Source organism: Palaemon carinicauda, unplaced genomic scaffold (assembly GCF_036898095.1).
Source record: "Palaemon carinicauda isolate YSFRI2023 unplaced genomic scaffold, ASM3689809v2 scaffold263, whole genome shotgun sequence".
NCBI classification, from domain to species: domain Eukaryota; kingdom Metazoa; phylum Arthropoda; class Malacostraca; order Decapoda; family Palaemonidae; genus Palaemon; species Palaemon carinicauda.
Genome location: NW_027170278.1, coordinates 74,567 through 89,882, shown reverse-complemented (window position 1 = coordinate 89,882; position 15,316 = coordinate 74,567). Strand labels below are relative to the sequence as shown.

Genomic DNA, 15,316 nt, shown 5'->3' with positions numbered 1-15,316 from the left:
CTTTCTGCATTGGTAGACGATATTTTACTCAAGTGGCGTAGGTCGTATCTGTTCGGATTTTGCTGTTGTGTCAGAAGATATGTGAGGTATTCAAATTGATACAATATCAAGGAGAACCAAAGATTGAAGATAGCCATTTGCACCTAGACGCATAATTACAGAGGCACACTGAATAAATTTTGCCTTTTGGTTTACAGAACATGCAGGAAATTACTTAATATGTACAGATGGTTTTGTATAATGTAAAGGTCAGGTAGTTAGTTGGCTGCCAAGGGAGGTATTTGACTGCTGCTTTATGGTATCTAGGACCACCTTAGTGCCATATGCACGCCTCTCAGAGCCTTGCCTAGGCGGGCACGCTGCCTGTGCTAACTCGTCCGTGCAGGGGAATGCAACACTAGTTCGATCTGCCGTCTCGCTGGGGTGAAGTTAGCGGGCGTCAGGGTAGTACCCTGCACAGATGTCATCCCCTTTTCTGAAGTCTTTCGCTCATCAAAGAAGCAGCGTGTGAATGGTGTTTCTCTGACGTGTATTCGGTCTTACCGCTTTCTTGGAAGTTTTTGAAACCTCGTATAATGAACTGTGCTCGAAACAATGACTCGTGCCTTCAGCTGTGACTTGTCACTTTCAAGTAAATTAAAAATGTCTGAACATTAATGATGATTCATTCACATTCAAGTTTCAAGTTGCCTTTTATTTCAACTGATGCAATGGTATGAATGTAGAATTCAGGTTAACTATTGTGTAATTCACGTGAATATACTGCGTGATATAATTCTTGCGTTTGACCATGCACACACTGGTTATTCTGGACAAAGTAAACGGATACATCTGCATGAAAAGTAGTGAAATAATCTCTGTAATCAAAATATTTGGTTGTAAATGCAAGGAAAATCTTTGCTCAAACCTTGAAGTCACATTTAAAATGTATCTTAGTTTGGTAAAATTGTCATTTATTGAGTCAGAATATATTCCGCTTATCCAAGTAGTATCGATCTAAGGGAAACGTGGAAGTTATGGCTAGTGCCAATGCTTTCTGAATATATTTTCTTAAACTGGACTTTTATTCTATGGTATGCATTCCATTATAGAAATTGGGCTATACAGCAATGAAATTTCACCCCTAGAAGTGGATATGAAGAGGACACTTTTCAATATGGTATTGCTACCCAGGTACTTATCTTGAGCATCATACTTTCCAAGCACAGTATTCTCTCAGACCATTGTGGAGTAGGAGTTACTTAGACTGTCCCTTTCAAAAGGAGTATGAAACTGTATAGTCAATGATGGTCTTAGGGCATTGAATGGGTAAAAAAATATAAATTTAATGTCCAGTCATAAATAATGCAAATTTGCTTCAGTTAGTTAAATGGTACTTATAAAAATCTGGCAATTGGCTAAATTACAAGTGTGACTTGAGAATTTTATCAAGTACTTCTGGGTTCAAGATTACTTTTCACTGGAACATTTTGATCACCTTTAAGAATTTCATCTAAGTCAAAACTTTATGTTAAGGATAAAAAACTTCTCAGCATTGTCTTAGTTACAATTACGTTCTTATCAACTTCAAGATACTCCATTTCAGTGAATGCTAACCAAAACTGGAAGATGACCAAGTGGCAAAACTTCCAGTAGCAAATACAGAGTTGCCAAATACTCAATTTTCCTTTCTTAAGACACATTCCACAACTGTTAATGGGATCCTTTGACTACTGTATGAGTTCTCTGGTCTGCAGGGCAGCAAGGGATGGTCTCAAAGTGCCATATAAGCAGTTTTGTAAGGTCAGCCCCTGTTTTGGGGGGGGGTACACATATATAGGAAAAAATAAAAAAAATAAAAAAAATATTTTTTTTATATTTATAAGAAATATTTTGTATGATGTGAAATAAAAGATTCTTGGCAAATTATATTTTTTTATTGGTCCTCTATGTATTTTTATTATATAAATATTAATTTTTTATACATGATGCATAATAGAAAAGCACTAAACTTTAAAAAGATGTCATGATAAAATATTGTTGACACCAAGTATGAATAATTCAAACAATTATTGATGAATCACAGTAACATAAAATTATAATTTGAACAAATTTAAAAGTTTAGGAGTGTGACAATCCCAAATCATTTTGAGATAAACTGTTCTCATTGATTTTGACTTTATCCTTTGAAGAAGTTTAATTTCTTGAAGTTCGAGAAATGCACTACATAATCCTTTTACTGTAGTTGCGATATCGGTACGGCAGCATGTGAACTGCTGTACCAATATCGCAGCTATAGTTTAAGGATTACGTAGTGCATTTCTCAAACTTCAAGAAATTAAACTTCTTCGAAGTGACCAAGTCGACAACAATGAGACGGTACATCTCAAAATGATATGAGATCGTCACACTCCTGAACTTTTAAATTTGTTCAAATTAAAATCTTATATTACTGTGATTCATCGATAATTTTGATAATTGTGAACAGTACATCTCAAAAAAGGATTTGTGATTGTCACACACTCCTGAACCTATACATTTTCTTCTATATATTCTCCTTAAACTACTGTATAAAAATGGTTAAGACATCTATCTAAGGTTCTGTACAGTTAAAAACTTATAAAAAAAAAAAAAAAAAATGTGAATCATAAGTTTAAGAAAACATGAGCAAATAGAAAGACACACTTCTGCTAAGGGCAGAATTGTCCTAAATTTAAACTACGTTCTAATTTTCTTTGCATTTTCAAGCAGTTTGAGTTCAGCCATAAGTTGGGCTCACCATAGAACACTAAAATCAACATTACTAAAACTATTTAAAAGAGCTTCAACAATTTTTTTTTTTCATAGGGGTTTGAGGAGGCTTTACCCTGAGGCAAAAGGGTTCATGAACTCGGTATTATCATTAGTTCAAGGACTCAAAATCACAAATCTTTAAGTAATTTGTATTTTTCCTTAAACAAACCCGAGATATTTAATATGATTCTAGCACAGCTGGATCTCGGCCATTTAACTTTTATCGAAACGTGTTAGTAATTAAAAGCCGGTAGCAGGGAAGCCTCAACCCCCTTGCCAGTACACTGAGCAGTCAGTCACTTACTGCATCAGTAATCACAAGCCGGTAGCAGGGAAGCCTCAACCCCCTTGCCAGTACACTGAGCAGTCAGTCACTTACTGCATCAGTAATCACAAGCCGGTAGCAGGGAAGCCACAACCCCCTTGCCAGTACACTGAGCAGTCAGTCACTTACTGCATCAGTAATCACAAGCCGGTAGCAGGGAAGCCTCAACCACCTTGCCAGTACACTGAGCAGTCAGTCACTTTGACTGCATCAGTGATTACAAGCCGGTAGCAGGGAAGCCTCAACCCCCTTGCCAGTACACTGAGCAGTCAAGTCACTTTGACTGCATCAGTGATCACAAGCCGGTAGCAGGGAAGCCTCAACCCCCTTGCCAGTACACTGAGCAGTCAAGTCACTTTGACTGCATCAGTGATTACAAGCCGGTAGCAGGGAAGCCTCAACCCCTTGCCAGTACACTGAGCAGTCAGTCACTTTGACTGCATCAGTGATTACATGCCGGTAGCAGGGAAGCCTCAACCCCCTTGCCAGTACACTGAGCAGTCAGTCACTTACTGCACCAGTAATCACAAGCCGGTAGCAGGGAAGCCTCAACCCCCTTGCCAGTACACTGAGCAGTCAGTCACTTTGACTGCATCAGTGATTACATGCCGGTAGCAGGGAAGCCTCAACCCCCTTGCCAGTACACTGAGCAGTCAGTCACTTACTGCACCAGTAATCACAAGCCGGTAGCAGGGAAGCCTCAACCCCCTTGCCAGTACACTGAGCAGTCAGTCACTTTGACTGCATCAGTGATTACAAGCCAGTAGCAGGGAAGCCTCAACCCCTTTGCCAGTACGCTGAGCAGTCAAGTCACTTTGACTGCATCAGTGATTACAAGCCGGTAGCAGGGAAGCCTCAACCACCTTGCCAGTACACTGAGCAGTCAGTCACTTTGACTGCGTCAGTAATTACAAGCCGGTAGCAGGGAAGCCTCAACCACCTTGCCAGTACACTGAGCAGTCAGTCACTTACTGCATCAGTAATCACAAGCCGGTAGCAGGGAAGCCTCAACCACCTTGCCAGTACACTGAGCAGTCAGTCACTTTGACTGCGTCAGTAATTACAAGCCGGTAGCAGGGAAGCCTCAACCCCCTTGCCAGTACACTGAGCAGTCAGTCACTTTGACTGCATCAGTGATTACAAGCCGGTAGCAGGGAAGCCTCAACCCCTTTGCCAGTACGCTGAGCAGTCAAGTCACTTTGACTGCATCAGTGATTACAAGCCGGTAGCAGGGAAGCCTCAACCCCTTGCCAGTACACTGAGCAGTCAGTCACTTTGACTGCATCAGTGACTACAAGCCGGTAGCAGGGAAGCCTCAACCCCCTTGCCAGTACACTGAGCAGTCAAGTCACTTTGACTGCATCAGTGATTACAAGCCGGTAGCAGGGAAGCCTCAACCCCTTGCCAGTACACTGAGCAGACAGTCACTTTGACTGCATCAGTGATTACATGCCGGTAGCAGGGAAGCCTCAACCCCTTGCCAGTACACTGAGCAGTCAGTCACTTTGACTGCATCAGTGATTACAAGCCGGTAGCAGGGAAGCCTCAACCCCCTTGCCAGTACACTGAGCAGTCAAGTCACTTTGACTGCATCAGTAATTACAAGCCGGTAGCAGGGAAGCCTCAACCCTTTGCCAGTACGCTGAGCAGTCAGTCACTTTGACTGCATCAGTGATCACAAGCCGGTAGCAGGGAAGCCTCAACCCCTTTGCCAGTACGCTGAGCAGTCGGTCACTTTGACTGCATCAGTAATTACAAGCCGGTAGCAGGGAAGCCTCAACCCTTTGCCAGTACGCTGAGCAGTCAGTCACTTTGACTGCATCAGTGATTACATGCCGGTAGCAGGGAAGCCTCAACCCCTTGCCAGTACGCTGAGCAGTCAGTCACTTTGACTGCATCAGTGATTACAAGCCGGTAGCAGGGAAGCCTCAACCCCTTTGCCAGTACGCTGAGCAGTCAAGTCACTTTGACTGCATCAGTGATTACAAGCCGGTAGCAGGGAAGCCTCAACCCCTTTGCCAGTACGCTGAGCAGTCAAGTCACTTTGACTGCATCAGTGATTACAAGCAGGTAGCAGGGAAGCCTCAACCCCCTTGCCAGTACACTGAGCAGTCGGTCACTTTGACTGCATCAGTAATTACAAGCCGGTAGCAGGGAAGCCTCAACCCCTTTGCCAGTACGCTGAGCAGTCGGTCACTTTGACTGCATCTGAGACAATAGGGGTTGATGGCAGGAAGGAAGTTGAACAACTCGGGCTTTTAGTTAGGAAAAAATACAAATTATTTTGTCCTTTGATTAGCAGACTCATCCTTAAGTGGACAGAGGTCCACTTAAACTAATTGGCTAATATCCTAAGATTGACGATCTCAGGTCTGATAAGGTGCGGAGAATAGCATTCCAGACAACTTGTGAGCCAGGGTTAAGCTTAGCATGAGGTTCACGACCCAGGAAATCAAGGGTGTTGCAGAGCAAATATCTTTATTATTACTAGCTATTCCAGTGCTAGTTGGAAAAGCAGGATGATATATGCCCAAGGGCTCCAACAGGAAAAATAGCCCAGAGAAGAAAGCAAATAAGGAAACAATGGTGTGCCCGAGTGTACCCTCAAGCATGAGAACTCTAACCGTCAGCGGGAAAAAATGGTACAGAGAACTATGGCTTGACTTTGAAGTGTCCTTCTAAAAGAGCTGCTTACCACAGCTACAGTCTCTTCTACCCTTACTAAGAGGAAAGTAGCCACTGAAAAATTACAGTGAAGCAGTTAACCTCTTGAGTGAACAAGAAATTTTCGGGTTTTCTTAAGTGTTGTCAGATGAATGAGGAGACTGATTGTGTAAAGAATTAGGCAGACTATTAGGCGTGTGTGTGGGCAAAGGAAAAATCAGCTGTAATCAAAATGAGATCCAATCCAGTACTGTCTGGCCTGTCAAGGGACCGGATATATCTTTGGACTAGTTAGTTTGTGACGATAAGCATGAACAAACGAGGGCTTTGCCCATAAACATCCACCTTCCGATCGTGTGGAGGAAGCTGGAATGAATACTGTACTTCTATTTAGTAAAATAGAAAAGATGCTGGGTGAAGGTGATGATTATTTGTATCATCATCGGTCTAGCCAACTAGGATTCCAACTGCTATACCCCTGGAGAGAAAAAGGGGCCAGGCACTCTCTCTCCACCTAGAAATAGGTTGTAACTGCTATTTTCGATGTGATATTTTTGGTTCTGTAACATCAATCACAAGTCCGAGGGAAAACATGTCTAACGACCTGCGAGTGCTTTCCCGCAAATAATGAGCAGCGGTGGTGGTTTGACGCTTCCATATTCCGGGGTCTAAAACTTGAGCCACCGATAGATTCTTCTTGACGATTCGTACCGACTCCACTGATGTTATGGGGGGAAAGGGGCACCATAATTCATTCTGGTGCTCCAGGGGATCTAGGACTCAGCGCTCTTATAATAGCCCCCAGCAGCCAAAATGTGACTATTTTTGGCGACCACCTTTTTCCCTCTGCCAGGGTTTACAAAAAGGTTCTGTAATCTGCATAAGGCAGTCTGGGTTCTTTTGAGGTAGCGCTCTTACAAAACACAAAAGTAACTCATCTGAATCGTTGGTTACATCCCTAGGAGAGGATGCTTTTAAAGATTAAAATTCTCGAATCCAAGATTGATGGATTTTGAGTCTGTTAGTCAAAAGCAAACGATAAAAAAACCTGCCTCTGGTGTTCCAAGTAAGAGAACAAATACGAGAGTCCACGTAACTTGCCTATTAACTTCGATGAAGCCATGGTTGAGTACCTATCCGAGGCCTTACATCAATGGTTTGTAAGAAGCTCTCATTTTAGCGACTGTAATACCTTGGTTACACTTTCACTCACATGGAAGAAAGGTCTGCTTCATGGATAATTCCCAAGACAAGGAAATATCTACAATATTCCTCTCAGTCTCAGTACCAGGCTAAAGGGTGAACAATACCCTTTCATTGTGATACTGAGAGGTGCTTTTCCTTCTGTGGTTGAGCTGAAAAGTCTGCCACTACTGAAATAGAGGCTCTGAGAGATGTATTCCTTTGACAAAACCAACCACAGATGATGGCCCACTTCACTTAACGTCGGTGGAGAATTTCCTGGGGCAGCAAAACGTTATTGCAGTCCTGCTCACAATGCCTCTTTCTCGGAAGAGATGCTGGATACCTTCCAGCCGTAAGTGATAGGGAATCCACTGATTTGCGGAACATCTGCAAGTGGAGTTGACAGAGCAGGTTGGGCCACTGCGGAAGTTCTCTCAGAATCTCTACTAGAAGATGCAGAAGGTCTGCGTGCCATTCTGCTTGATGCCACTTTGGAGCTACTAATATAACTTCAGATCTTTGGACGAGTACGCTTTGTTTATTATCCTTTGAGGAAGGCAATTAAGGCTGTCCCATGGGTGTTGGAATGCATCCTCGTACAGTTTCCTGTCGAAGCTTGTAACAAACATGTTGATTGTTAAGGAACCCCACAAAGTAGGGAACTTTGTCATTGCTTGGGAATGTAAAGACCATTCTAACCCAACTACCTGATATTTTCGACTCGACGTGACCGTTATGAAATTCCTTTTCCTGGGAATGAATCAAGCTGAGGGAATTCATGCATTGTGGATTGCCCACTTGTGTGCTCCCACTGCCATTTGACAAAGAGTCTGTGATGCTGTGCCTTCTTTCTTATCGATATACTGCGTCACTAAGGGTTGCATTGTCGTTCATCAAGGCAACCGAGTGACCTACTAAACCACCTACAAATGTAAAAGCCATATAGGCTGCTTTTAACTAGCCCATTGATGCGAAGAGTTTTGTCTTCTTGGAACCATTAACCTAATGTCAGTTGGCCCTTGAGATGAGCCAACCACCCTTTCTTCGACTCATATGTAAACAGGAAAACTGGAGGAGACCACTCTCCTTGAGAGTTCTGAAAGAGCTTTTCCTTGTTCAGCCACCAAAGCAGATCAACTTTGGTATCTTGTTCTATTGGTACTAAAGTTCGGGGACGGCTTGCAGTTTACGAGTCTTTTTAGGCCCCATTGTACCGACTTTAGATGGAGCATACTGTGAGGAACCAGTTACTCTAGGGATATCAAGTCGCCTAAAAGTTGCTAACATTGTAGGGCTGGTAGCTGTGACTATTGAACTTTATGTAAAGGCTGAACCTCCTTTTTGAAATGGTTTACCCTGTCATTGGATGGGAAAATCTTTCTTGCTACATCAGCATAGTCTATATAAAACAAAACCTAAAAATAGTCCATTAAACAAATACAACATAAAAGATTTCACTTTAACTGGAACTCTTCCTATATGATGCAAAGAGGAAACGAATAAAAAAATAACAGCACATGGAAGAGGACAGACATCAAATGTCCTGTTCATGCACGTACAAAATTATCCAAAATAAGTGTGTGTGTGATCCTACCTACTCGGGGCAGCAATAAGCCAGCTCATTAAAATCAGCTGCTGAAGATTTTGCATATATTCAATTATCATCTTTAAAATTAAGAGAAAGTTTAAAGATAATAACATTGATAACTGACAGCATCCTCGAGGAACAGCATGTATTTTCACATGATTTTCCAGAGCTTATTATTTGCAAATGTGGCACAGTGTTTAAGACACATTGTAGATGCTGCTTGTAGATACAGCTTTGTACTGTCTATTTGCGGCTGTAAAGGTTCATGCTCCTGGATGAGGATAGTACCTAGACAACATTTATTTCCAGTATTTGCCTTAGATTTTGACAAAGCATTATGAATCTTAATGCAATGTGAAAATACCACTATTCTCAGGTATATCATTCTTTGTTTTGGAGAAAGCTTGGACTTCTCTAGATTCATCACAATCAATAGATTGCGACAAAACGAGAGCAGTCTGTCTCGACAATAAAAAAGTTGGGACTGATTCTGCTAGTATCAGCCAGTTATCCACATATCTTGTTGGCATGAGCCCATGCTCAAACTAATGTAAACCCTCAGGTGAATACCTGAGGGGCTGTGGACAACCCAAACCAGAGAACTATAAACTGGGGAAATTCTTGCTTCCTACGACAAAGCGTAGAGAAATTTATGGGGATTTGGAAGTAAAAGTCCCGGAGATCTAATGAGATCATAAAATCATTCTTCCTTACATGTTTTGACTGTTTGGAAAGTTTCCATCCTGAAATGAATCTGGTGGATAAATTTGTTCAGAGCTGACAGGCCTATTACGGCTCTTCATCCACCTGAGGCTTTCAAGACTAGAAACAAATGGCTGAAGAAGCCCAAGTACCCGTCCTTGACTTCTTTTATATGTCCTTTAGAGACCATAGGGCAAGGAACTTCTCCGATTTTTTGTGATATGAGGACTGACTCCATGGAGTTGGAATGAAGGGAGGAGAAGAGCTGGTGAACGGGAGGTGGTAACCGAACCTAATAACGTCCACTGCTCTGTCCCGTGAAGCTGACACCTCATGCATCCCCCCAACTCTCGAGGTAGCCAAGTGGGGAAATTCCCAGCCATAGCGTAAGCGAGGGCCTCATCTGCCTTTACATCTTCGATTTTGGCATCGAGTCCGATGTAGAAAAGGCTGACCAAACTCAATCAAGTTCTGCAAAGTTTAAGATTAAAACTATTCCTCTGCTTAGGTCTTGATTTTTGGCCCATAGTTAGCCGAGGAGGAGGAGGTGACTTTGTACGGAAGTTCGAGGAGGTGGTCTGAGGTCTCTTCTGCAATATTGCTTGGTGGAGAAGTGAGTCTTGGTTGAACTTCCTCCATTCCTCATTGTAAGCTTTACCTGTTCCAAAAAAAAAGGGGCGGTTTCCAAAGGTTTAGCATTTCTCTTTATTTAAATATTTTTCAAACTTGAGGCCACCACATCTCGCTTCTTTAGGACCTAGTTGGCCCATTCGTTGCCTACCTGATGGACCAAAATCTCCATCAGCTTTAGCCCCTGATAGAGTGAAGGCTTTGAACTGGTTCTCAGAATCTGTTAGGTCCTTGCTCGTGCATAGGAACCCAATTGTTCCTCACAAATGGTTCAACCAAGATGCAGCTTCAGAAGCTGTGAAAATGATATGTTGAGCTGCCAACCTTACAGCTGACATAGACAGGGTCAGGATAGTGACAGCTTGATCCACGCAAGTGAGATGGTCGGGATCCTGCGTTACGTGATGGTTCTGCATAGCAAAGGCTGATGGCAAGGTCTAAGAAGACCTGCCTTACAAGGTGATATCTGCATACTGACTTAAGTTCTAACCAAGGTATTTCCAGCCATAACTCGATCCCTGCGATGAGCGACGTACTGTAACTGATCTATGCATTTGATTGGCGAGTTGGAGGCTTCCCTGAGCCCATTGCCACACTTAATGCTAGAACCTGTAGGAACAAAGATTCTGATTCCGACTCTCGTTACGCATTATAACAGCTGCTTGAGGTAGTATTGACTCTGAGTCACCGCTTTGGAAAGGTTCAGCTCTGTTTGGGGAGGAGTCATATTGCAAATTTTTCCTCCGGTGCAGACACCACACCCGGCCTGCTTCTAGGAGGGTCAGAATTTAAAATCTTTTTTCATTTATTGGGGGAAAAAACAAGGTCTTCTATGCAAGACTATGTTCTTTGCCGTCATCGAGCAATGGTCTCGTTGTCGTTGATCCCTCTTTAAAGCTTTTGGGGAGCCTGTTCATAGATAAACGATGAGTCCGAGTCAAGACATTTTACGTGCTTACATATATATACTGCTTATGCATATCTCTAGTTGAAGCCTTGCGCTGTTCTAGACTTGCAAAATCAAGAGCTCTTCTCATAGCTGGAGGTGCTACAGCATCTCTTTTGGGAAGAAGAACTAGTTCCTTTCAATACCGAATTCCTCGTCAACCCCCTAAGGTGTAGGATAAACAGTGAAGGGTGAAGTATTAGCCGGCTGCTTGAAATCACGTTGAAGGTCAAAATCGTGAAGTTATCAAAACTCCTTAGTGGGATTAAGAGCTAAAATCAGCCATTCTTTGGATGGGGTACCCTTTATTCCAAGAGAAGTCCAAAGGCGTTGCATTGCGTCATTAAATGTATTTATATTACTATTAGTGGGCTCTTCTTGAAGCAGAGGCTCACCTGTTTCGCTCTGGAATTTGACCAAGAGTTAATTCACCGCCACTCTTACCCGTCTTGCCACCACATGACTGACAGTGAAAGGTCAGAAGGCACTACCAGGGGTTGAAAGAACAGGTTTAATTGCTTTTTTAGACCTTGAGGATGAGCCAGTGGGGAAAGAATTGTGTTTATCCCTCTTCTTTCTCCTCCTGCCATATACTTGCCACTGGGAGGTTGACCGCTCGCTACATTCCTCTCAGGGGATCGATCTCTTACGAAAGTGCCGCATCAGGCAAACACATACAATCTGAAAGAGAAAAAAAAGGAGCAAAAGCCAAGTTTGTACGAGAGCCAGAATAAAAGCGACTGTTCAGTTTACCAGCAAGGGTGTTGGGCTCCCTTCTACCAGTTGGTAACTAGACACCTCGTTAAAGTTAGATGGCAGAGTTTCAGCTGCACTAGAATCATCTCCTAATTAAAGGACTCCGGTTTACATTCGTATAGTAACTAAAGATTCTTTGAAATTGAGAAGTTCCCTTTCATGGACACTCCTGGCATTAGATAATCATACTCCGTACCCTATACGAAAACATTGTCATGGCTCTTTTGATACATGTTTTAGTTATGTTAATTTTAGTATTATATGGAATGTCTGATTTACAGCTGAGCTCAAACTGGTTGAAAATACTGTACAAAGAAAAATTGGAACCTAGTTTAAATTTAGGACAATTCTATCAGTAGTAGAAAGAGTTTCACAATCTAAATTAACTTATGCTTTCTTTGACTTATCATTTACATTTTACTTTTCTTTATAAAATCTACAAATCTCAAGAATACAGTAATTTGTATTTTTCCTAGCTATACAAGACCTTGTCATTTTAATAGGGTAAGCTCTTGGTGCACTTTCGTTCCAACAATGTAGAAGAAAACCGGTGGGCATGGCAACAGTGTATGGTTGCACCATGCTTCCATCCACACATCGGCAAAGTGATGCTAGTGTCGTCATGTTAATGGGGCAGTTCCTTAGGAGGAAGTAAGTCCCAATGTCAGAAAAAGGTGTATGTTTGACCCTTGGCTCAAAAAGGTCATGCCCGGCTCTGATAAGAGGTAGGGGTATACCTAAATCCTCAAGTGACATGAAAATCAGTGTTCATCCGTGCCTGACAAGGAAATCAATATACTGCACTTTGTAACAGACAATCATGTCTTATAAAATCGAAGCTAAATTTTATAATGAATGATTGAAGGTGTGCTCAACTGCTTGAGTGTCCACCAGTGCTGATGCTCTCACGGCCATGAGATTCAGGATGGGATGGGGTGAAAGGTTAATTGCATTCGGCTCCCACTTCAGGTAAGAATAAGTAACAGACGAGTTGACACTGGGATAACTGTGCTGCAAAGCATAGTTTCTACACCAACTATTGGACAGCCAATACAGGGTCTAGAGAACAGGTGTCTAGAGTCTTATAGTGAGCAGAAAAGGTAGTCTTCCTCTTCCAAGATCCTGCGATACCAGGTGGTATTTGTACACGAGTCCTGGGAGAGGCCCTGTTAGATACTTCTCCCAAGGGTTTGTAGAACTAATAATGGTCTCCTTGGTTAAAGAAAAATTGTATTTTTGGTTACTCCTCTTCTTTCATCTGGTGTTGACAAATAGGTTGGAGACAATGGGTTTGACAAGATATAGTCTTTATCAAATTGAGATGGACTGCCCTAACAGATCATAGTAGTAAATCCTCCAAGTCATCATCCACCCCCTTGAATGATGAAAAGGAGCTTCAAATTGGTTGTTACAAAAAGGGGGACTTTGGGTCTTGTGGGAAACTATGGTGGTGGCAAGCCCATGAATATTGTGAGCCCTGAGAGGGGCACTGGTCAATACTTCTCCCTAGGGTTTGAAAGCTCTCATAATAATATCTGTCCATGTCTACTGCGTGATTATTTCAGAAAGCTAAAGTTGAGGCAAGACCTAGAATGCCATGGGGTTTGGGAGGGGCACCAGTCAGTGCTTCTCCCAAAGATGTAACCTCTCAATAATTTCCTGTAACCAGAAATGGATTGTTCTTGCACCCTCTCTTCTTGTTTCGACTTGTGCCAACAAACAAGATAAGGAAGGACAGGTGGCAGGGAACAGCCCACTTTCAAGGTATAAGTGAACTGCCCTTACAAGACAAGTAACAAACTGTTCAGATCATCAGTTACCTCCTTTGACACCCATATTGTTAAGGAATCAAATTTGGTATCATTAATAGCAGGATTTTGGACCTTGGTTACAAATTCTGATATGAAAGTAAATGACAAATTTTTCCACCCCCATGATGTTTGAAACAAGATAGGATAGATCATGTAGCTTGCTTCTTTCTTAGATGAGGCTAGAACTAAACAGCAGACTCTCTAGTATTAGGTCTTAATCTGAAGTTTTGCTGTGGGGAGCAAAAGGTGTCATTACAGTTCTTGTGGGAAACATAGTTACCGCAATACCACGTATATCGTGCTTAGGGAGGGCCCCAAGTGGACGCTTTTCCCGATGATGAACATGCTCTTACAACTAATAAGAATAGCAGTCTAGAGTGGTGCGGTGTTCTGTAAATGACGCTAGTCACAGAGGTGGGACCATTCTTCCTAGAAGACATCCACGGACAACTTGCGGAGGGATCTGAAAGTTACTTCAGAGGTCTCAAAGACCCAATTTCTAGAGAAGGTTCTGGATAACTTTCAACTTTGAGGAGATAGTAACAAAGCTGCTAAGTTGAACTTCTTTATGTGCAATTATCATAGCAGAAGTGGCCAATCGAGAAGATCCCTTGGAACTCTTACGATTAGATCTAGAAAGTTCGGGTACCACTCTACCCGAAGCCATTCCTTACAAGGTGGTCTTGTAGCATTCAGATCTTGTTTAGGATCTGAAAGATTAAGCAGAACAGGGGGAAATCTTGAATGTTTATCCCATCCAAGGGTAGATGGCCTGCATCTGAAACTGAACAGGAAAATATGCTGCTAACTTGATTCAGGTCATCAACAAACCTATTAATATTCTAGGAACTCCAGAAGATTGGTTTTCTCTTGGCACCTAATGATTCAAAGACAAATCGGCTCAGACTGGCTAATATCACGTTCCTTTTCCCCAGGATGCAGAAGGTCGAGGTGAACGACATTCACTTTACGTCAGATGTTACATATCCATTAGCAAAGAAGGTGGGACACAGGCTCTCCTTGCTTCTAGACATACATCCCAACAGTCATGTTGTTGCTCATCCACACTACTGAGAGACTATTGATGGTTGCTGTAAAGTGGTGAAATGCTAGATAGGCCAGTTTCAATTCTAGAGTTTATGTGGAGCAACTCTCCTACCTCTGACCTTTTTCCTTCCGAAGGAGGGCAGACTATTTAGTGTGAAACAAGTAAAATGGCAAGTATGGTCTGCTGCCTATTTCCTTTTCAAAACTCTTTGCTTAGGTCTAAAACAACAAGCATAGCAGAAGTTATGTTAGGATTTCCATGTCTGGATGGACCTGAAAGGGCATAGGTTATTATTATACCCAGCTAAGTTACAACCCTAGTCGAAAAAACAGGATACCATAAGCCAAAGGGTTCCAACAGAGTGAGTAGCCTCGTGAGGAAAGAAAATAATGAAGTAAATAAACAACAAAAGTAGTAATGAACAATTAAAATGAAATACTAAGATTGATTGATTGATTTAAAGTTTTCAGGCATCCTGACTGTAATACTAAGAACAGTAATAACTTTAAAATAGACCTTTTGTATATAAAAAAAAAAAAAACGTCAGTCTTTTTGGCTGTAAGTTTGAACTTCCACCAATTCAACTACCTGATTAATTCAACAACTTGTTCACAGCTGGAATAAAACATTTAAAAAATTTGTGTAGTGTTGAGCCTTATGATGGAAAAGGCATGATTATCAGAATTAACTGCCTACCTAGTATCACCAACAGGATGGTACTGTTTGAGATGATCTGAATGCAAAGGATGGTCAGAATTATGAAAAATTTTATGCAACACGTAAAACAAACTATCTGAACGACAGTATCAGATTAATATCTAGATCAGGAATAAAAAATTTAGTAGATCGTAAGTTCCTGTCCAACAAATTAAGATGAGATTCTGCGGCT

At 41.9% G+C, this 15,316-nt stretch overlaps 2 long non-coding RNA genes across 3 annotated transcripts; one reads left to right on the top strand and one right to left on the bottom strand.

The window, feature by feature from the left end:
- Nucleotides 1-2,626: 2,626 nt before the first annotated feature.
- Nucleotides 2,627-14,361, bottom strand: LOC137636267 (uncharacterized). 2 transcript variants are annotated; one of them, XR_011043015.1, is made up of 2 exons: nucleotides 4,038-14,361; nucleotides 2,627-3,960 (listed from the first exon to the last, which is right to left on the bottom strand). It is a non-coding gene; the product is annotated as an uncharacterized lncRNA (long non-coding RNA). The 2 variants fall into 2 exon arrangements; XR_011043016.1 differs by having other exon boundaries at nucleotides 2,627-3,805.
- LOC137636269 (uncharacterized) lies at nucleotides 4,547-5,229 on the top strand. The gene is made up of 3 exons (XR_011043017.1): nucleotides 4,547-4,674; nucleotides 4,905-5,011; nucleotides 5,168-5,229. It is a non-coding gene; the product is annotated as an uncharacterized lncRNA (long non-coding RNA).
- Nucleotides 14,362-15,316: the final 955 nt, after the last annotated feature.